Below are 24,683 nucleotides of genomic sequence, written 5' to 3' on the forward strand. Positions count from 1 at the left end.
TAGATAAGATAATAAACACGTAAAATTAAATGAATTAAAAACCCCAATATTATTGGGGTTAGAGTGGGGCGGTCACGTTGGTGCAGCGGTAGAGTTGCTGCCTCACAGCGCCGGAGACCCGGGTTCCATCCCGACTACAGCCGCTGTCTGTACGGAGTTTGTACGTTCTCCCCGTGACCACGCAAGTTTGCTCCAAGATCTTCAGTTTCCTCCCACACTCCAAAGACATAGAGGTTTGTATGTAGGTAGTGTAGGAAAAAAAATGCAGATGTTGGTAAAATCGAAGGTAGGCACAAAAATGCTGGAGTAACTCAGCGGGACAGGCAGCATCTTGGGAGAGAAGGGATGGGTGACGTCACCCATTCCTTCTCTCCATGAGGCTGCCTGTCCCGCTGAGTTACTCCAGCATTTTGTGCCTACCTTCAGGTTTGTAGGTTAATTGGCTTGGTGTGTGTGTAAATTGTCCCCAGCGTGTGTAGGATAGTGTTAATGTGCGGTGGTCGCTGGTCAGTGTGGACACAGTGGGCCGAAGGGCCTGTTTCTGCACTGTGTCACTAAACTAAACTATTACACAAAGCTCATAGTTATGGAGTCATAGACTCCATAAGAGTGATACAGTGGAAATAGGCCCTTCGGCCCAACTCGCCCACACCGGCCAACAATGTCCCAGCTACACTAGTCCCACCTGCCCGCTTTTGACCCGTATCCCTCCAAACCTGTCCTATCCATGTACCTGTCTAACTGTTTCTTAAACGATGGGATAGTCCCAGCCTCAACTACCTCCTCTGGCAGCTTGTTCCATACACCCACCACCCTCTGTGTGAAAAAGTTACCCCTCAGATTCCGATTAAATCTTTTCCCCTTCACCCTAAACCTATGTCCATACTGCAAGACAATTCATAGTCCTTGGTTTAATTAGTGTATTGTAGCGTTAAAGAACACGATGGTTATCGGGACAAAGCTGTTCTTGTGCTTGAGGTCATGGTTTTCAGGCTCCTGTACCTTCTTCCCGATGGAAAAGAGAGTGTGGCCAGGGTGGTGTGGGTCAGTGAGAGTGTGGCCAGGGTGGCGTGGGTCAGTGAGAGTGTGGCCAGGGTGGTGTGGGTCAGTGAGAGTGTGGCCAGGGTGGTGTGGGTCAGTGAGTGTGTGGGTCAGTGAGAGTGTGGGTCAGTGAGAGTGTGGCCAGGGTGGTGTGGGTCAGTGAGAGTGTGGCCAGGGTGGTGTGGGTCAGTGAGAGTGTGGCCAGGGTGGCGTGGGTCAGTGAGAGTGTGGCCAGGGTGGCGTGGGTCAGTGAGAGTGTTGCCAGGGTGGTGTGGGTCAGTGAGTGTGTGGCCAGGGTGGCGTGGGTCAGTGAGTGTGTGGCCAGGGTGGTGTGGGTCAGTGAGAGTGTGGCCAGGGTGGTGTGGGTCTGTGAGAGTGTGGCCAGGGTGGTGTGGGTCAGTGAGAGTGTGGCCAGGGTGGTGTGGGTCAGTGAGAGTGTGGCCAGGGTGGTGTGGGTCAGTGAGGAGAGTGTGGCCAGGGTGGTGTGGGTCTGTGAGAGTGTGGCCAGGGTGGTGTGGGTCAGTGAGGAGAGTGTGGCCAGGGTGGTGTGGGTCAGTGAGAGTGTGGCCAGGGTGGTGTGGGTCAGTGAGGAGAGTGTGGCCAGGGTGGTGTGGGTCAGTGAGGAGAGTGTGGCCAGGGTGGTGTGGGTCTCTGATGATGCTGGCTGCCTTTTTGAGGCAGTGACTCCTGTAGATCCCTTTGTGTAGTTTAGAGATACAGTGCGGAAACAGGCCCTTCGGCCCACCGGATCCATGCTGACCAGTGATCCCCGCACACTAACACTATCCTACACCCACTAGGGACAATTCTTACATTTACCAAGCCAATTAACCTACAAACCTGCACGTCTTTGGAGTGTGGGAGGAAACTGCCGATCTTGGAGTAAACCCACGCAGGTCACGGGGAGAACGTACAAACTCCGTACAGACAGCACCCGTAGTCGGGATGGAACCCGGGTCTCCGGCGCTGTGAGGCAGCAACTCTACCGCTGCGCCACCGTGCCACCCTTTGATGGTGGGGAGATCAGTACACGTGATGGATAGCGTGGGAGGGTGACCGAGAGTTGGACCGTGTGTGTTGGAGATGGAGGGGTTAACTATCTTGGGTCGGATTACGTGAGACGGAGACTGGGAGGAGGCCAGGCCATGTTAACGATGGAGATTTTAGACTCTTATACTTTAGAGATACAGCATGAAAACAGGCCCTTCGGCCCACCGGGTCCGCGCCGATCAGCGATTGTACACTAACACTATCCTACTCACACCAGGGACAATTTACAATTTTACCCAAGCCAATTAACCAACAAACCTGCACGTTTTTGGAGTGTGGGTGGAAACCGGAGCACCCAGAGAAAACCCACGCAGGTCACGGGGAGAACGTACAAACTCCGTACAGACAGCACCCATAGTCGGGATGGAACCCGGGTCTCTGGCGCTGTGAGGCAGCAACTTTACCGCTGTGCCACCGTGATGTTTGTCCATTACCTGAAGGACCTTAGAAGATTTGTAGTGTGGACGATATGCCTGTGTGGAATGATGGTCTGAGTCTGTGCTGGGTCGTGGAAGGGAAGAGTCTGGAGATTAACCAGTTAATCAGTTTAGTTTATTGTCACGTGTACCGAGGTACAGTGAAAAGCTTTTGTTGCATCGTGCTATCCTGTCAGCAGAAAGTCATGATCTTGTACACCTCTATAAGATCACCCCTCATCCTCCTGCGCTCCAAGTCCCAGCCTAATCTACCCCTCCCTCTCACTTCCACCCTTGAATCCAGGCACCACCCTTCAGTCTGAAAAAGGGTCTTGACCCGAAACGTCACCCATTCCTTCTCTCCCGAGATGGATAGAGCTCTTAAGGATAGCGGAGCCAGGGGGTATGGGGAGAAGGCAGGAACGGGGTACTGATTGAGAATGATCAGCCATTATCACATTGAATGGTGGTGCTGGCTCGTAGGGCCGAATGGCCTCCTCCTGCACCTATTGTCTATTGAGATGCTGCCTGTCCCACAGAGTTACTCCAGCACTTTGTGTCTACCTTCGATTAAAAGCAGCATCTGCAGTTTTTGTTTCCGACACCATCCTTCATTTGTTCAGTTCAGTTTATTTATTGTCACACTGGGCTTGTATACACTGGAATTTAGAAGGATGAGAGGGGATCTTATTGAAACGTATAAGATTATTAAGGGGTTGGGCACACTAGAGGCAGGAAACATGTTCCCAATGTTGGGGGAGTCCAGAACCAGGGGCCACAGTTTAAGAATAAGGGGTAGGCCATTTTGAACTGAGACGAGGAAAAACTTTTTCAGTCAGAGAGTTGTGAACCTGTGGAATTCTCTGCCTCAGAAGGCAGTGGAGGCCAATTCCCTGGATGCTTTCAAGAGAGAGTTAGATAGAGCTCTTAATGATAGCGGAGTCAGGGGGTATGGGGAGAAGGCAGGAACGGGGTACTGATTGTGGATGATCAGCCATGATCACGGTGAATGACGGTGCTGGCTCGAAGGGCCGAATGGCCTCCTCCTGCTCCTATTGTCTATTAATGAACCTATTGTCTATTGTGTATTGTGTGCCGAGGTACAGTGAAAAGCTTTTGTTGCGTGCTAACCGGTCAGCGGAAAGACAACACGTGATTACAGTCGGGCCATTTACAGTGTGCAGATGCATGATAAGGGGGGTAATGTTTAGTGCAAGGTAAAGCCAGCAAAGTGCGATCACAAGGATCGCCTGAGAGTCACCAAAGAGGTAGACAGTAGTCCATTGATTACCAGGCCCGCTTGCTGACCTTTGAATGCAACTGTGCAATATGATCGGGATGCAGTTGGCATTGAGTGTTCAGGGTTGTGAATCCGTGGGGATTCCGTGACCTTCGTGCCTGGCGGTGGTGGGATCCGGATGAGACCGTGACGCGGGCCTACCTTGGCGCTGTTTGACCCTGGAGGTCGCGGGGTGCAGGCCGACGGCTTTCCGGGAAGAAAAAGACGGAGAAGCTCGCCGACATCTGCCAGCAATTTCACAAGATGGCCGGACGGGCCCTCGAACATATTTCCCAATTTCAACACATTTTCGACTTTGTGTTTATGTACTGAGAGAACCACGAAAGCCAAACATAGAAAAGATGGTGAATAAAAAGGATTCTTTGATAGCGCGGACCCTTGCAGCTGGAATAGGAACCCTTGTTTGGGCCCGATGTGGAAATGTTTTTTTAACCCTGAGTGGTTTATCGATTTGGGCCGGACTGTGTGGTCTGAGATCGCAGAGTAAACTCAATGCTGTATTACTCTGTGCGTCTTTGCTTCCCGGAGCTCCTTTTCCCATTCCCTGTTAGAAAATCCCGCCTGGATCTCCGGAGCCATATCTGGGGGGATGGTTTTAGTTCCAGCAGTGGGACGGTCAGGGTCCAAGCCTGGCGTGGCGGACAATCTCACCGACCAATGTGAGATGAATGATGCGGGCCAGGCAGCGTCTCTGGAGAGAAGGAATGGGTGATGTTTCGGGTCGGGTCTGAGGAAGGGTCTCGACCCGCAACGTCACCCATTCCTTCTCTCCTGAGATGCCGCCTGACCCGCTGAGTTACTCCAGCATTTTGTGGTACCTTCTTCAGACTGCTGTCAGGGGAGGGGGCGGGACAGAGATAAAATGTAGTCAGAGACAGTAAGACTGGTGGGAGAACTGGGAAGGGGGATGGGGATGGAGAGAGAGGGAAAGCAAGGGTTATTTGAAGTTAGAGAAGTCAATGTTCATACCGCTGGGGTGTAAACTACCCAAGCGAAATATGAGGTGCTGTTCCTCCAATTTGCGCTGGGCCTCACTCTGACAATGGAGGAGGCCCAGGACAGAAAGGTCAGATTGGGTCAGATGAATTAGCCGTGTGCTGTTAGAGTCAAGCTGCTTCACAGTCCACTCTACAGATTCCAGTTCAGTTCAGTTATGTTTATTGTCATGTGTACCGAGGTACAGTGAAAAGCTTTTGTTGCGTGCTATCCAGTCCAGCAGAAAGACAAACCATGATTACAATCGAGCCGTTTACAGTGTATAGATACATGATAAGGGAATAACGTTTAGTGCAAGGTAAAGCCAGCAAAGTCCGATCAAGGATAGTCCAAGGGTCACCAATGAGGTAGATAGTAGATCAGCACTGCTCTCTGGTTGTGGTAGGATGGTTCAGTTGCCTGATAACAGCCGGGAAGAAACTGTCCCTGAATCTGGAGGTGTGTGTTTTCACACTTCTGTACCTCTTGCCTGATGGGAGAGGGGAGAAGAGGGAGTGGCCGGGGTGAGACTGGTCCTTGATGATGCTGCTGGCCTTGCCGAGGCAGCGTGAGGTGTAGATGGAGTCAATGGAAGGGAGGTTGGTTTGTGCGATGGTCTGGGCTGCGTCCACAATTCTCTGCAATCTCTTGCGGTCTTGGATGGAGCCGTTCCCAAACCGTGCTGTGGTGCATCCCGATTACAGGGAGAGTCAGTCTCCTGTACAATACTGGGAACAGCAGTTGTATCAGGTACCCAAAGAGTTCCTTTTATCCTCTGCATTCACAGTATAAATCACATCCAGTGTACGTCACATGCTTATAAGATTCACGTAACAAGGGCCAGTAGGAGGGTGGACCGGGGTAATGCCTCCATTGCCTTCGTCGGTTGCAGGAGGCGCCCCCGGGAGACAAAGATGGCGGGCGAGGAGAGAAGAGAGACGTTGGTTCATGGGAACTACTCCAGTACATCGAGCGTGCAGGCCGACCGGACTTTAGACTATTAATGATGGCGCCATAAATGTCGGCGCCCTCATGTGTAATATGGGCACAAAGAATTTCATTGTGCAGTTGCATTTGTGACAAATAAAGGCACCATAGACTGTTGGACGTGGTCGTGGTCTCCTCAAACTGCGGAGCATCCTGGACAATACAGCTCACCCCCTCCATGACACACTGGCCATCCTGAGGGGCACCTTCAGCAACAGACTGGGCCCACCGAGATGCAGCACAGAACGCCACAGGACATCCTTCTTCCCTGTGGCTATCGAACTGTACAACTCCTCCCCCTTCTGTCGTGGGGTCGACTGAGACTGAGACTGACTCCCCCCCACCCCCCCCCCCCCCCCTGCCATCTTTGCACATCCCCAATCCTGGACATTTCTACTCGATGATTTAATTTCATGTTTGAGCAATATCACGTATTGTAGGTGCTTATAGTTTAGATTTTGGTTTGGAGATACAGCGCGGAAACAGGCCCTATCGGCCCGCCGGGTCCGCGCCGACCAGCGATCCCCACACACTAACACTATCCTACACACCCGGGACAATTTTTACATTTACCAAGCCAATTAACCTACAAACCTGCACGTCTTTGGAGTGTGGGAGAAAACAGAAGATCTCGGGGAAAAGCCCACGCAGGTCACGGGGAGAACGTACAAACTCCGTACAGACAGCGCCCGTAGTCGGGATGGAACCCGAGTCTCCGGCGTTGCATTCGCTGTGAGGCAGCAACTCTACCGCTGCTCCACCGTGACCGCCCTGTGCAGTAACTAGATACTTACATTTTATTGCACATGACACTTTCAATTCCTTGTAACTGTGTCTTTGGACTGGTGGCAGATCAATTTCCCTCTGGGATAAATAAAATGGTATCGTATTCGTATCGTACTATTGACATATACAATATATATCGGCCTCCATCTAGTTTGTGCAGGATAACATACCCTTTAATCTTTGTAGGAACGAAAACTGCAGATGCTGGTTTAAATCGAAGGTGGGCACAAAATGCTGGAGTAACTCAGCGGGTCAGGCAGCATCTCTGGGAGAGAAGGAATGGGTGACGTTTCGGGACGAGAATGAAGGAGGGTCTCGACCCGAAACGTCACCCATTCCTTCTCTCCAGAGATGCTGCCTGACCCGCTGAGTTACTCCAGCACTTTGTGTCTACCTACCTTTAATCTTTGGTTTATCACTCATGTACCATCTATAGAACAATCCATGAATATTCCGAGGAAAAGCAGAAGATCTAAAGATTTAATAGGAATCCGAGGGGTAACTTTTTCACACAGAGGGTGGTGGGTGTATGGAACAAGCTGGGATAGTCCCAGCCTCAACTACCTCCTCTGGCAGCTTGTCCCATACACCCACCACCCTCTGTGTGAAAAAGTTACCCCTCGGATTCCTATTCAATCTTTTCCCCTTCACCCTGAACCTATGTCCTCTGGTCCTCGATTCCCCTACTCTGGGCAAGAGACTCTGTGCATCTACCCGATCTATTCCTCTCATGATTTTGTACACCTCTATAAGATCTCCCCTCATCCTCCTGCGCTCCATGGAATAGAGACCCAGCCTACTCAACCTCTCCCTGTAGCTCACATCCTCTAGTCCTGGCAACATCCTCAAACTGTAATGACTTTATGATTCTATAACTTATTGGAGCACAATACCTCTGGACTTAGACAAGACTTGCATCATGGAGAGAGATCTTATTAAGTAGAGTTGCATTACCTGGAAGTTATCCAATGAAGGGTTGATTTGACTGTTTTTTATGATACTTCAGTGAACTGACAAGAGGTGATGGAGGGGAGGTTTACTAGTCGGGGGTCTATGACAAGGAGGCAAAGGTTAAAACATAGAAACATAGAAAATAGGTGCAGGAGGAGGCCATTTGGCCCTTCGAGCCAACACCGCCATTCATTGTGATCATGGCTGACCATCCACAATCAGTAACCCGTGCCTGCCTTCTCCCCGTATCTCTTGATTCCGCTAGCCCCTAGAGCTCTATCTAACTCTTTTAAATTCATCCAGTGAATCGGCCTCCACTGCCCTCTGTGGCAGAGAATTCCACAGATTCACAACTCTCTGGGTGAAAAAGTTCCTTCTCACCTCAGTTTTAAATGGCCTCCCCTTTATTCTTAGACTGTGTGGCCCCTGGTTCTGGACTCCCCCAACATTGGGAACATTTTTCCTGCATCTAGCTTGTCCAGTCCTTTTATAACTTTATACGTCTCTTATCGAGACGTATAAAATTAAAAGGTTAACACTTAGAATCGAGTCTTTCATGAGTGAAGTTGGACAAGACTTCCAAACACACACTTTGGAACATGTGTCAGCAGTCCAGGTCAGATGTTAATCTTAAATTGGAGATTAATAATTTTTTACTATCGATCACAGATAAATAGAACATGTGGAAATGGAACACACTATTTGCATGAATGTCATCTGTTTACTGAGTTTTACTGGTAATTTATTGTATTATTGTATATTTATTTGTTGTTTTGTCATGTTAATGGACCTGCAAAGCTTCAGAACGAAAGAAAATGTCTGAAGAAGGGTCTCAACCCGAAGTGTCCCCCATTCCTTCTCTCCAGAGATGCTGCCTGTCCCGCTGAGTTACTCCACCATTTTGTGTCTGACTGACAATATCATTCTTAGTCCTGTCAGGTGAGGCAGAGGTTCACCTGCACCTCCTCCAACTTCACCTACTGTATCCGCTGTTCCAGGTGTGGACCCCAAGCTGCGAGACCAAGCGCAGGCTCGGTGATCGTTTCGCTGAACACCTTCGCTCAGTCCACCTGGACCTACCTGATCTCCCGGTTGCCAAACACTTTAACTCCCCCTCCCACTCCCACACTGACCTTTCTGTCCTGGGCCTCCTCCACTGTCAGAGTGAGGCCCAGCGCAAATTGGAGAAACAGCACCTGATATGGTATTTTGCTTGGGCAGCTTACACCCCAGCGGTATGAACATTGACTTCTCCTTGCATTCCCTCTCTCTCCGTCCCTCCCCCACCCTAGCTAGTCCTCTTGATAATTCCATCGTTTGCATTCCTTTGTGATCAACTCGTCCCCAGCCAACAATAGACCATTGTGCGCTCCACCTTTTCCGAGTCATCCATGCATGCTCTGCTTTGATCCGTACCTTCCCATACCACAAGTATCCCCCTCCCTGACACTCAGTCTGATACAGGGTCTCGGCCTGAAACGTCACCCGTTCCTTCTCTCCAAAGATACTGCCCGTCCAGCTGAGTTACTCCAGCGTTTTGTGTCCATCTAAGAATTTCATTGTTCAGAGCTCAGTGTCCAGTACGGGACTGCCCTTGTCCTGTATTAGGCCCGGACACTGTAGGCCCAGACACTGTAGGCCCAGACACTGTAGGCCCAGACACTGTATGTCCAGACACTGTAGGCCCGGACACTGTAGCTCCGGACACTGTAGGCCCGGACACTGTAGGCCCAGACACTGTAGGCCCAGACATTGTAGGCCCAGACACTGTATGTCCAGACACTGTAGGCCCGGACACTGTAGGCCCGGACACTGTAGACCCAGACACTGTAGGCCAGGACACTGTAGGCCCGGACACTGTAGGCCCGGATATTGTAGGCCCGGACACTGTAGGCCCAGACACTGTAGGCCCAGATACTGTAGGGCCGGACACTGTAGGCCCGGACACTGTAGGCCCGGAATATTGTAGGCCCGGACACTGTAGGCCCAGACACTGTAGGCCCAGATACTGTAGGGCCGGACACTGTAGGCCCGGACACTGTAGGCCCGGACACTGTAGGCCCAGACACTGTAGGCCCAGATACTGTAGACCCGGACACTGTAGGCCCAGACACTGTAGGCCCGGAACTGTAGGCCCGGACACTGTTGCCTGGGGGTCGCTGTAGGTCCGGACAGTGTAGGCCCGGACAGTGTAGGCCCGGAGGCCCGGGCGCCGCCTATCGGAGGTTGCTTAGAAACCCGCCTCTCGGTCCGGGCGGCCGCCATTGATGGAGCGGGAGCACGTGGCCACTGGCTGGGTGAGGTCACGTGGGGCGCGGGGCGGTGACGTCACCCTTTGTCCCTTATTTGGGAGTGAGGAAGTTGGCAACCCTACGTACGGGTGTCAGGGTTAATGGGGAGAAGGCAGGAGAATGGGGTTGAGAGGGACAGATAGACCAGCCATGATTGAATGGCGGATTGGATTTGATGGGCCGAGTGGCCTAATTCTACTCCTAGAACTTACCAACATCCAAAATCCATCCAGAATCCCCTCAGGAAACAGGGAATTGTGGATGTTGATTTTCTTCTCAAAGTGACGTCTGAAATCTTTATCTTGGCTCTGCAAGCAGTCTGCCCTGCCACATGGGAACGATTCCCAGCTACGCAGCATCGGATTGCAGCACCTTGTGGTCTCAGTAAATGCAAACAGACCTCCCCACCGCCCGACAAATTGCTAATGGTCAATTGAACATCACACTAATGACAAAAGGGGAAGTTTGTGAGGAAGAAAGTTAAGTAAGGAAGAAAGTTACGAGAGGAGGCTGGTGGATAATAGTTGTAATCACATCGCCACTTACAGCAGTGCCCATGGCTGATCGGCAAACCTTCTTCCCCCACCCCCTCCCCTCCTTTCACCACACTGGTCTGCACTTCCCTTCTCAAACACAATACTCTCCCCTGCCTCCTTTGACGCTTTCTAAAACAACCTCTCTAGTCCAGTCTGAAGAAGGGTCTCGACCCAAAACATCACCCATTCCTTCTCTCCAGAGATGCCGCCTGTCCCGCTGAGTTACTCCAGCATTTTGTGTCTCAAATTGGACTCCTACTGCAATATCTCCTGATTGGCTTAGATGGAGGGGCAGACAGACAGACAGACAGACAGACAGACAGACAGACAGACAGACAGACAGACAGACAGACAGACAGACAGACAGACAGACAGACAGACAGACAGACAGACAGACAGACAGACAGACAGACAGACAGACAGACAGACAGACAGACAGACAGACAGACAGACAGACAGACAGACAGACAGACAGACAGACAGACAGACAGACAGACAGACAGACAGACAGACAGACAGACAGACAGACAGACAGACAGACAGACAGACAGACAGACAGACAGACAGACAGACAGACAGACAGACAGACAGACAGACAGACAGACAGACAGACAGACAGACAGACAGACAGACAGACAGACAGACAGACAGACAGACAGACAGACAGACAGACAGACAGACAGACAGACAGACAGACAGACAGACAGACAGACAGACAGACAGACAGACAGACAGACAGACAGACAGACAGACAGACAGACAGACAGACAGACAGACAGACAGACAGACAGACAGACAGACAGACAGACAGACAGACAGACAGACAGACAGACAGACAGACAGGAAACAGGCCCTTCGGCCCACCGACCGATATTAGTTCTGCAAACAGTTTAGTTTAGTTTAGTTTAGAGATATAGCGCGGAAACAGGCCCTTCGGCCCACCGGGCCTGCACCGACCAGCGATCCCCGCACACTAACACTATCGACTAGGTCCCACATAGGAGATTAGTGGGCAAAATTAGAGCACATGGTATTGGGGGTAGGATACTGACATGGATAGAAAATTGGTTGACAGACAGAAAGCAAAGAGTGGGGATAAATGGGTCCCTTTCGGAATGGCAGGCAGTGACCAGTGGGGTACCGCAAGGTTCGGTGCTGGGACCCCAGCTATTTACGATATACATTAATGACTTAGATGAAGGGATTAAAAGTACCATTAGCAAATTTGCAGATGATACTAAGCTGGGGGGTAGTGTGAATTGTGAGGAAGATGCAATAAGGCTGCAGGGTGACTTGGACAGGTTGTGTGAGTGGGCGGATACATGGCAGATGCAGTTTAATGTAGATAAGTGTGAGGTTATTCACTTGGAAGTAAGAATAGAAAGGCAGATTATTATCTGAATGGTGTCAAGTTAGGAAGAGGGGATGTTCAACGAGATCTGGGTGTCCTAGTGCATCAGTCACTGAAAGGAAGCATGCAGGTACAGCAGGCAGTGAAGAAAGCCAATGGAATGTTGGCCTTCATAACAAGAGGAGTTGAGTATAGGAGCAAAGAGGTCCTTCTACAGTTGTACCGGGCCCTGGTGAGACCGCACCTGGAGTACTGTGTGCAGTTTTGGTCTCCAAATTTGAGGAAGGATATTCTTGCTATTGAGGGCGTGCAGCGCAGGTTCACTAGGTTGATTCCCGGAATGGCGGGACTGTCGTATGTTGAAAGGCTGGAGCAATTAGACTTGTATCCACTGGAATTTAGAAGGATGAGGGGGGATCTTATTGAAACATATAAGATAATTAGGGGATTGGACACATTAGAGGCAGGAAACATGTTCCCAATGTTGGGGGAGTCCAGAACAAGGGGCCACAGTTTAAGAATAAGGGGTAGGCCATTTAGAACGGAGATGAGGAAGAACTTTTTCAGTCAGAGAGTGGTGAAGGTGTGGAATTCTCTGCCTCAGAAGGCAGCGGAGGCCAGTTCGTTGGATGCTTTCAAGAGAGAGCTGGATAGAGCTCTTAAGGATAGCGGAGTGAGGGGTTATGGGGAGAAGGCAGGAACGGGGTACTGATTGAGAGTGATCAGCCATGATCGCATTGAATGGCGGTGCTGGCTCGAAGGGCTGAATGGCCTACTCCTGCACCTATTGTCTATTGTCTATTGTCACACTAGGGACAATTTACAATTACACCAAGCCAATTAACCTACAAACCTGCACGTCTTTGGAATGTGGGAGGAAACCGAAGATTTCGGAGAAAACCCACGCAGGTCACGGGGAGAACGTACAAACTCCGTACAGACGGTACCCGTAGTCAGGATGGAACCCGGGTCTCCGGCGCTGCATTCGCTGAAAGGCGGCAACTCTACCGCTGCGCCACCGTGCCGAGTTACTCCAGCATTTTGTGTCTCATTCTTGCCTCCAACTGCAATATCTCCTGCATGGCTTAGATGGAGGGAGAGACAGACAGACAGACAGATAGACCGAGTGGAAACAGGCCCTTCGGCCCACCGACCGACACTAGTCCCACATTATCCGACTATCACGACCTATACACTTAGGGCAATTTTTTCAGAAGCCAATTGACCTACAAACCCGCACGTCTTTGGAGTGTGGGAGGAAACCAGAGCACCCGGAGGAAACCCACACGGTCTCTTAGAGGACATGCTAACTCCACACAGACAGCACCCGAGGTCAGGATTGAACCCAGGTCTCTGGCGCTGGGAGGCAGGGCTTTACCTCTGCACCATTTGCTGTCATGTCCTGTTCAGTAGACCCCCTGTGAATACCTCCACTGAAGATGGTTTACAAATGCTGGCATTTTGCCTGGGCAGTGCCAAGGCACCAGAGATGGACGCAGAGTGCTGGAGTAACTCAGCGGGTCAGGCAGCAACGATACACAGAGTGCTGGAGTAACTCAGCGGGTCAGGCAGCATCTGTGGAGAAAATGGGTGTGTGATGTTTCGGGTTGGGACCCTTCTTCAGTCTGGACCTGTTGCCATTAGTTCAGAGTTGTCGAACCATTTGTACCTGACAACCAGAGTGAGGTCATTCAAGTGTTTGTTGTGATCTGTGGGCTATTTCCTCGCCTCGTGTTTCCGTTGATCAGTGCAGGCTGCCGTGTTGAAGACCGGTACAGATTGTGAGCTGGGAATGACAAGGTGCAGCTTGTGTTGCTGTGGCTGGCTCTGGAGCTCAGCTGTGTGGTTAACTGCTGCCTCCCCTGCTCAAACCACCTCCTGTTTTGATTAGGATGGAGGGCCAGTGATTTGTACTGATCGGTGGTCAGTCTCAATCAGGCAGTGCGCGCAACCAGGTCGGGGGTAACACAGCATCATGTGACCAGCACGGTACTGGGTCATGTGACCAATGCTCGGGCGATGGTCATGTGACCAGCGCTCCGGTGAGTCATGTGACCAATGCTCAGATGTGTCATGTGACCAACGCTCCAGGGTGTCACGTGACCAATGTTCAGGTGTGTCATGTGACCAGCGCTCAGGTGTGTCATGTGTCCAGCACTGAGGTGACACATTATGTGACCAGCGCTGAGGTGGTGGGTCATGTGACCAATACGCAGGTGATGGGTCATGTGACCACCACTGAGGCGATGCGAGGTCACCTGATCAGTACTGCAGCCATGTGGCACGGTGATGCGCTGGGCCGAGTGAGCTGGAGAGGAGGGCGGCTGCATCATGTGACCAACAATGGACCCATAGTGTGTAATGTGGCCAGAACTGGAGTGACACACACACACCCCCACACCCCCACACCCCCACACACACACACACACACACACACACACCCACACCCCCACACACATACACACACACATACACACACCCACACACACACACACACACATACACACACCCACACCCCCACACCCCCACACACACACACACACACACACCCCCACACCCCCACACCCCCACACCCCCACACACATACACACACCCATACACACACACACACACACACACACACACACACACACACACACACACACACACACACACACACACACACACACACACACACCCACACCCCCACACACATACACACACCCATACACACACACACACACACACACACACACACACACACACACACACACACACACACACACACACACACACACCCCCACACCCCCACACACACACACACACACACACACACACACACACACACACACACACACACACACCCACACCCCCACACCCATACACACACCCATACACACACACACACACACACACACACCCACACCCCCACACCCATACACACACCCATACACACACACACACACACACACACACACACACACACACACACACACACACACCCATACACACACACACACACACACACACACACACACACACACCCCCACACACACACACCCATACACACACACACACACACACACACACACACACACACCCATACACCCATACACACACACACACACACACACACACACACACACACACACACACACACACACACACACACACACACACACACACACACACACACACACACACACACACACACACACACACACACACACACAGAGGCAGCCGCAGAGACACAGACGCACGCACGCACATACAGACACGCACACGGATGCACGTGCAGGCATGCACACACAGCCACTCTGGACAGTGATGGGCACAGTGCAAGTGGTCAGGGTCAGGGAGGGGAGAGGGCTGTGCTCCCGGCTGGTATCTGCTGACCCCTGCTGGAGGCTGCCTGCATGTCTGTGCACCTCCAACCCCGGCCCCTCCCCGCCCACCCCAGCCCACCCTCGAGCGCCTCACCCCATCCATCCCCCCCCCCTCCACAAAGCCGCCACATGCCAGCGCCTCCGTCGGCCTCGTGTACCCTGGCACCAACACGTCACGTTTCATTGCTTCTCCTTCCCTCCAAAGGCCTGGTTGTAAATGCAGCTTGTTGGAGGGGCTGGGATAGCACCAGCGAGAGGTTGTGTGGTGGAGTGGCCTCCAGGGGTTCTGCGATCAGTGGGGGTTGTGCGATCGGAAGGAGCCGCTGCCCAAGGTCAGGAGCAAGACGTTTCAACCTGAGGTGTGAAGAAGGGTCTCGACCCGAAACGTCACCCATTCCAGAGATGCTGCCTGTCCCGCTGAGTTACTCCGGCATTCTGTGTCGATCTGCGTTTCAACCTGAGGTTTGGAAAGGGGCAGTAGGACAGGTTTGGAGGGATATGGGCCAAATGTGGGCATCAGTAACTCAGCGGGTCAGGCAGCATCTGTGGAGAACATGGATAGGTGACGTTTCACAGAGTGCTGGAGTAACTCAGCGGGTCAGGCAGCATCTGTGGAGAACATGGATAGGTGACGTTTCACAGAGTGCTGGAGTAACTCAGCGGGTCAGGCAGCATCCCTGGAGAACGTGGATAGGTGACGTTTCGGGTCGGGACCGTTCTTCAGTCTTTTTTTGTCATCATGGACTCTTTGCCCATCTCTGAGGCTGCAGGTTGTGACATCAGGTCATAAGCAACAGGAGCTGAATTAGGCCATTCGGCCCATCAAGTCTACACCACCATTCAATCATGGCTGATCTATCTCTCCCTCCTAACCCCATTCTCCTGCCTTCTCCCCATAACCCCTGACACCCGCACTAATCAAGAATCTATCTATCTCTGCCTTAAAAATAGCCACTGACTTGGCCTCCACAACCTTCTGTGGCAAAGAATCCCACAGATTCACCACCCTCTGACTAAAGAAATTCCTCCTCATCTCCTTCCTAAAAGAACGCCCTTTAATTCTGAGGCTGTGCCCTCTAGTCCTAGACTCTCCCACTAGTGGACACATCCTCTCCACATCCACTCTATCCAGGTCGCTCACTATTCTGTACGTTTCAATGAGGTCCCCCCTCAACCTTCTAAACTCCTCTGCTCCACTGTTGGCTGTTCCGGTCATGGTTAGGCCCACCCTTCCTGAAACCTCCCGTCCTCAAATCTGCCCGTGTTGATCTCACTTTAGGTTATACAAGTATGGTAATCATCGATAAAGGCAGAAGGGACTTACGTAGAAACATAGAGGAGGCCATTCAGCCCTTCGAGCCAGCACCGCCATTCATTGTGATCATGGCTGATCATCCACAATCAGTAACCCGTGCCTGCCTTCTCCCCGTATCCCTTGATTCCACTAGCTCCTAGAGCTCTATCTAACTCTCTTTTAAATTCATTCAGTGAAGTGGCCTTCACTGCCTTCTGGGGCAGAGAATTCCAACAGATTTGAGAGAAACTGTTGCAAGATAAAGTCAGTAAAGTCTGATCGCAGGTGGTGAGGCCACTCTTGGAGTAGGTGCTGCGTTCAGTTTTGGTCGCCCTGCTAAGGGATGGACACCTTTCAGCTGCGGAGAGTGCACAGAGGAGATTTACAACAGGGTGGTGAATCTGTGGAACTCATTGCCACAGACGGCTGTGGAGGCCAAGTCAGTGGATATATTTAAGGCAGAGATAGATAGATTCTTGATTAGTGTGGGTGTCAGGGGTTATGGGGAGAAGGCAGGAGAATGGGGTTAGGAGGGAGAGATAGATCAGGCACCTCTACCCTCTGTCTGTGGAACTGGTGCACTACAATGCTGAGAACTGTATTCTGCACTCTGTATCTTCCCCTTTGCTCGACCTGTTGTACCTGAGTTTGACTTGACTGTATTTATAAATGTTACTAGACCAAGTGGACCCGTTGGGCCCAAACCTTTCCTGCATTGGTGCAGCACCCTCTCCTCCCTCCCTCCCTCCCTCCCTCCCTCCCTCCCTCCCTCCCTCCCTCCCTCCCTCCCTCCCTCCCTCCCTCCCTCCCTCCCTCCCTCCCTCCCTCCCTCCCTCCCTCCCTCCCTCCCTCCCTCCCTCCCTCCCTCCCTCCCTCCCGCCCCCCCCTATCCTTCCCCTCTCCATCCCCCCACTCCATCCCCCTCAACCCTCCTTATTCCTCCACCCCCCTCCCCCCACCCCTCCCTAGGAGATAGATTTAAACTTTAAAATGTGAATAACTTAAAAAATATAACACCTATTTCAATGAAACTTCTTCCATTAGCACCAAAGGGACGACGGTGAGTAAGGTGGGCCTAACATTGTTGCGCTATCGTGCACCGTTTTGGCTGTAGTTCAGGAACAAACAAACAAACAAACGAGAGTTTTATTGTATAGATGTGTAGGAATGAACGGCCCCGAAGGTAGACACAAAATGCTGGAGTAACTCAGTGGGACAGGCAGCATCTCTGGGGAGAAGGAATGGGTGAGGCTTCGGGTCGAGACCCTTCTTCAGACTGACCTTCTATCCAGAGATGCTGCCTGTCCCGCTGAGTTATTTACAAACGTGATCATCTGACCGGATTGGAGAGCATGTGTAACAAAGCTGTTCACTGTACCTCAGCACATGTGAGCAATAGACCAAGATCACAACCAAAGCCATCGACTTAGTGGGGGAAACATAATGGCTGGGAGGAAAACCGTTCGTGAAGGTACGGTAGAGTTGTGGAGGTGGGTGGAATAGAAACATAGGAACATAGACAATAGGCGCAGGAGGAGGCCATTCAGCCCTTCGAGCCAGCACCGCCATTCAATGTGATCATGGCTGATCGTCTACAAATCAGTAACCCGTTCCTGCTTTCTCCCCAAACCCCTTGATTCTGTTAGTCCACAAGAGCTAAATCTACAAGTAACTCTTGAATGCATTCAGAGAATTGGCCTCCACTGCCTTCTGTGGCAGAGAATTCCACAGATTCACAACTCACTGGGTGAAAAAGTCTCTCCTCATCTCAGTCCTAAATGGCCGACCCCTTATTCTTAAACTGTGACCCCTGGTTCTGGCGAAGGGGTGGAATGTTGTCATCACTCCTGGCTGTGCAGACAGAGAGAGAGAGAGAGAGAGAGAGAGAGGGAGAGAGGGAGGGAGAGAGGGAGGGAGAGAGAGTGGGAGAGAGAGTGGGAGAGAGATAGAGAGAGAGAGAGCGTGAGATTGAGAGAGAGAGAGAGAGAGAGAGAGAGAGAGAGAGAGAGAGAGAGAGAGAGAGTGAGAGAGAGAGAGAGAGAGAGAGGGAGGGAGAGAGGGAGAGAGAGAGAGAGAGAGAGAGAGAGAGAGAGAGAGAGAGAGAGAGAGAGAGAGAGGGAGAGTAAGTGGGAGAGAGAGTGGGAGAGAGAGAGAGAGAGAGAGAGAGAGGGAGAGAGAGAGAGAGAGAGAGAGAGAGAGAGAGAGAGAGAGATGGAGGTGTCCGTGGCACTGGAGTAGGCCGTGAGGGCTGCCGTGTACAGGCCTCAGCCCCGTGGCACTGGAGTAGGCCGTGAGGGGCTGCCCTGTACAGGCCTCAGCCCTGCGGCACAGGAGTAGACCGTGAGGGGCTGCCGTGACACTGGAGTAGGCCGCGAGGGGCCCCGTGTACAGGCCTCAGCCCCGTGGAACTGGAGTAGGCCGTGAGGGGCTGCCATGACACTGGAGTAAGCTGTGAGGGGCCCCGTGTACAGGCCTCAGCGCCGTGGCACTGGAGTAGGCTGTGAGGGGCCCCGTGGGACTGGAGTAGGCTGTGGGGGGGCTGCCGTGGCACTGGAGTAGGCCGTGAGGGGCTGCCGTGTACAGGCCTCTGCCCCGTGGCACTGGAGTAGGCCGTGAGGGGGCTGCCGTGGCACTGGAGTAGGCCGTGAGGGGCTGCCGTGTACAGGCCTCTGCCCCGTGGCACTGGAGTAGGCCGTGAGGAGCTGCCGTGTACAGGCCTCAGCCCCGCGGCACTGCTGTCAATCAGGCGCGTGGCCCAGCAATTATACCAGTTGTCAGGGTCACGACCCAGACACTCAGCCTAGTCACCCCTGACCTCCCCTGCTCTTAATCTCTCTCAGCAGGTTGGAGTGAGTGTGAAAACACACAGGGCAGGCACAGGGCAGTGAACGCCGGCTAACAAACACATCACACAGAGTCTGAAGAAGGGTCTCGACCCCAAACGTCACCCATTCCTTCTCTCCTGAGATACTGCCTGACCCGCTGAGTTACTCCAGCACTCTGTGTCCATCTATAGATACAGTAGATGTTTTGGATCTGGATCCTTCTTCAGACTGTAGATGTGTCTCCACCCAATATGTCACCATATTCTCCAGAGATGCCCGCTGAGTTACTCCAGCTTTTTGTGTCTATCCCACATGTTCAGTTGAGTTTATTGTCACGTGTACCGAGGTACAGTGAAAAGCTCTTGTTGCGTGCTAACCAGTCAGCGGAAAGACTGTACACGATTACAATCGAGCCATTTATAGTGTGTGGATACACGTTAAGGGGAACAATGTTAAGTGCAAGGGGCTTAATGTTGGGGGAGTCCAGAACCAGGGGCCACAGCTTAAGAATAAGGGGTAGGCCATTTAGAACTGAGATGAGGAAAAACTTTTTCAGTCAGAGAGTTGTGAATCTGTGGAATTCTCTGCCTCAGAAGGCAGTGGAGGCCGATTCTCTGAATACATTCAAGAGAGAGCTAGATAGAGCTCTTAAGGATAGCGGAGTCAGGGGGTATGGGGAGAAGGCAGGAACGGGGTACTGATTGAGAATGATCAGCCATGATCACATTGAATGGCGGTGCTGGCTCGAAGGGCAGAATGGCCTCCTCCTGCACCTATTGTCTATTGTCTATTGTCCATTGCAAGGTAAAGTGCATCGTCACAGTGAACAGGCGTGTTGACTGGAGAGAAGGTTCGGGGAGGGAGAGGGGCTAGCCTACTACAACCAGAGAGCAGTGCTGAACTACTATCTACCTGATTGGTGACCCTGGGACTTCTCTTGACCGGACTTTGCTGGCTTTACCTCGTGTACAGATGCAGACGCTCCTCGACTTACGATGCTTCGACTTACGATATTTCCACTTTACGATGGTGCAAACGCCGTACACATTCAGTAGAAACCGTACTTCCAATTTAAATTTTTTTTTTGGATCTTTTCCCTATCGGGCTGGCGAGGTGCGTTTACGGCTTACGATTTTGTTGATTTACGATGGGTTTATCGGACCGTAAGACCATCGTAAGTCGAGGAGCAGCTGTACAGGATACGGACTAACGTGAATAATTCTGGGTGCCCATGTGGTTAAACAGGTGTGGATGTTAATGTCACGTATGATCTATCGTGACTCCAGCTTGCTGGTTACGATACCCTGTGCCATGTTGGGGAAGGTGCAGGGTATATGAGGAGCTGCACACAAGGGTGAGCATTATACATTGGGCGGCACGGTGGTGCAGTGGTAGAGTTGCTGCCTCACAGCGCCGGAGACCCGGGTTCCATCCCGACCATGGGTGCTGTCTGTGCGGAGTTTGTACGTTCTCCTGAGTGAGGAATTATATGTTGGGGGTGTTCTACAGCAGATATTGAACCTCACGCCTTCATCAGTCAGACTGTTGAGTCTGAAGAAGGGTCTCGACCAGAAACGTCACCTAATCCTTTTCACCAGAGATGCTGCCTGACCCGCTGAGTTACTCCAGCGCTTTGTGGCTGTCTATTGAGTATAGAAGTTGGGAGGTCAGGTTCATAAGCTTCACAAGATTCATAGCTTCTAGCAGCAGAATTAGGCCATTCGGCCCATCAAGTCTACTCCGCCATTCAATCATGGCCGATCTATCTTTCCCTTTCAAGCCCATTCTCCTGCCTTCTCCCCATAACCCCTGACACCCTTAACACACAGTTACAATTGTACCGTTATTACAGTTGTACAATGCATCGGTGAGGCCACATTTCGAGAACTGTGTTCAATTTCTTTCACCCTGTTATAGGAAAGATATTGTCAAGCACGAAATAAAGGGTGCAGGGAAGATTTATCAGGATGTTGCCAGGACTAGAAGGTGTGAGCTACAGGGAGAGGTTGAGTAGGCTGGGTCTCTATTCCCTGGAGCGCAGGAGGATGAGGGGAGATCTTATAGAGGTGGACAAAATCATGAAATGAATAGATCAGGTAGACGCACAAAGTTCTTACCCAGAGTAGGGGACATAGGATTAAGATGAGGAGGGATAGATTTAATAGGAACATGAGGAGCAATTCTTTTGCACAAAGAGTGGTGGGTGTGTGGAATGAGCTGCCGGAGGAGGTAGTTGAGGCAGGGACTATCACAACGTTTAAAAATTATGTTTGGAACAAACATCCTAATACAGAAAAATTAATATCTTATATATATAATATCTTATTAGACAGTGACATTCCCTCCACGGACTTATACAGACAAAAATGGGAAAAAGAATTAAACCAAGTAATTACGAAAGATACTTGGGAAGAAAGTTTGCAACATATACATCAGTGTTCACTAAACGCCAGACATTCTCTAATACAATTTAAAGTAATACATAGGTTACACTATTCAAAAACAAAACTACATAAAATTTTCCAACATATCTCACCTAAATGTGATAAATGTCAACATTTAGAAGCTACATTATTTCATATGTTTGCAAACTGTATAAAAATTAAAAAATTCTGGGTAAATATTTTTAGCATAATATCTAAAGTAACCAGCACACAATTGGACCCAGATCCAAAATTAATTATACTCGGAATATTAGAATTAAATCAAACATTTAGAACAACACAAAGAAACTTTATGGATTATAGTTTAATAACAGGAAAAAAATTAATTCTAAAATTTTGGAAAGGCCCTACGGCCCCCACAATCAAAATGTGGATTATAGAAATGACGGAGACCTTAAACGTGGAAAGAATCAGATTTTCCCTGTTGGACAAACAGGAATTATTCATTGGAATATGGTCTCCTTTTATTGATTACTTAAAGGGTCAGAATGGTTCAGCACAGGAACCTGACTAGCACTCGGACTAAAGAATGGATGAAATGCTATACTTTGAAATGTACGAATATATCTCGAAGGAAGTTTTTGTTATTTTAATAAATTTCTCCATTCTTCTTTAACTAACTTTTTCCTTATCTTTATAATTTGTTTTTGTTTTTGTTTTTATTTTTCTTCTCTCTCTTTTCTTTCTTTACTTCATCTATTTCTTTAGTTCTATCTAGTTTAAAAAAAAAAAGGGGCAAAAGGTATTGGAGACAATATAATAATAATTGACAATATTATCAATTTAAAAATGTATCACTGTAAGTTATGTACCTATCTCCAATAAAAAATTTATCTTAATAAAAATTATTTGGATTGGTGCATGGATAGGTTAGGTGTAGAGGGATATTGGGCAAAAGCAGGCAGGTGTGAGTGGTGTAGATGGGACCTGTTGGTCGGCATGGGCTAGTAGGACTGAAGGACTGAATGCCTGTTTCCACGCTGTTTCACTCTAGACTACGGCTTTGTGACTTGTTTATTGGTACATGTAGGTATAATACAGAGTTATTGCATATGGTATTATGTACATTGGGTGTATATATAAGTGCGGCACTGTGGTGTAGCGGTAGAGTTACTGACTTACAGAGCTTACAACGTCTGAGGCCCAGGTTCGATCCCGACTACGGGTGCTGTCTGTACGGAGTTTGTACGTTCTCCCCGTGACCTGCGTGGGTTTTCTCCGAGATCTTCGGTTTCCTCCCACACTCCAGAGACGCGCAGGTATGTAGGTTAATCGGCTGGGATCAATTGTGCCTGTTGTGTAGGGTGGTGCTAGTGTGCGGGGATCACTGGTCGACACGGACTCGGTGGGCCGAAGGGCCTGTTTCCGCGCCGGATCTCCAAAACTAAATAAGGTGTTCACATTAAAGGCAGACACAAAATGCTGGAATAATTCAGCGGGTCAGGCAGCATCTCGGGAGAGAAGGAATGGGTGACGTTTCGGGGCGAGAAGAAGTCTGAAGAAGGGTCTGGACCCGAAACATCACCCATTCCTTCTCTCCCGAGATGCTGCCTGACCCGCTGAGTTCCTCCAACATTTGGTGTCATGAGACCCTTCAGACTGATGCCATTCTCAGTTGTAGTCAGAGCAAGGGGATGTAATACATGGGAGATTTTGCAGGAAAGCTTGTCTGTATGGGAGCGGTTTTAAAATTAGTTTTTGTCTTGCAGACACTGGTGTTTATAGGCAGTTAAAATGCCAGCACACGGCCGACTCTTGTTCTGCTGTGAAACTGAGCAACATCGGTTTCCATTCATCAAGAGTGAGTTGTGTGGTTTTGGGGTGGGCTGGTGGGGACGGGGGTCACGCCAGGCGAAAGTGTTGCCTTTCAAAGTAGAATGTGGTTTGCTGCACAAGTCTGTCCGATCTGAGGTGGAAGCTGACACCAGGCGTCTCACCACAACAACCATCTGCCTCTCCGACACTTAGGAACGTTCTGCCGACGCAGTTTACACAGAACAATGGTTGCCAACTGTCCCGTGTTAGCCGGGACATCCCGTATATTGGGCTCAATTGGTTTGTCCCGTACGGGACCACCCTTGTCCCTTATTAGGCCCGGGGGGTGCTGTAGGCCCGAACACTGTAGGCCCGGACACTGTAGGCCCAGGGGTCGCTGTAGGCCCGGACACTGTAGGCCCAGGGGTCGCTGTAGGCCCGGACACTGTAGGCCCAGGGGTCCTGTAGGCCTGTACATTGTAGGCCCAGACACTGTAGGCCCGGACACTGTAGGCCCGGACACTGTAGGCCCAGGGGTCACTGTTGGCCTGGACACTGTAGGCCCAGACACTGTAGGCCCGGACAGTGTAGGCTCGGAGGCTCGCCTAGTGGAGGTTGCGTAGCAACCCGCCTCCCGGCCCGGGCGGCCGCTATTGGTGGAGCGGGAACACGTGGCCGCTGGCTGGATGAGGTCACGTGGGGCGCGGGGCAGTGACGTCACCTTTTGTCCCTTATTTGGGAGTGAGAAAGTTGGCAACCCCAATTGCCTGGCACCTTACTGGTGTTCTGTGGCAGGGAATTCACATTTAGTTTAGTTTCGTTTAATTTAGAGATACAGCGTGGAAACAGGCCCTTTGGCCCATCGAGTCCGCACCGACCAGCGATCACTCGTTCGCACTAGTTCCATGTTATCCCACTTTCTCATCCACTCCCTGCACACTAGGTGCACTTTACAGAGAGCCGATTAACCCACAAACCGCACAAGCCCGTACACACCTGCACGTCTTTGGAGTGTGGGAGGAAACCGAAGATCTCGGAGAAAACCCACGCAGGTCACGGGGAGAACGTGCAAACTCCGTACAGACGGCGCCCGTAGTCGGGATGGAACCCGGGTCTCCGGCGCTGCATTCGCTGTAAGGCGGCAACTCTACCGCTGCGCCACCGTGACCGCCCCTTCAGCTGAACTCCACTCAGTTCCGGTTCGCCCAGCTACAGAATGGATGTCATTGTTGGAAGGGGAGATTCACCAGGATGTTGCCTGGGCCTGCGGGCTTGAGTTGTGGGGACACTTGTCCAGGCCGGGATTTTATTCTTGG

The sequence above is a fragment of the Rhinoraja longicauda genome, chromosome 37 (genome assembly GCF_053455715.1).
Source record: "Rhinoraja longicauda isolate Sanriku21f chromosome 37, sRhiLon1.1, whole genome shotgun sequence".
Classification (NCBI taxonomy): Eukaryota; Metazoa; Chordata; class Chondrichthyes; order Rajiformes; family Arhynchobatidae; genus Rhinoraja; species Rhinoraja longicauda.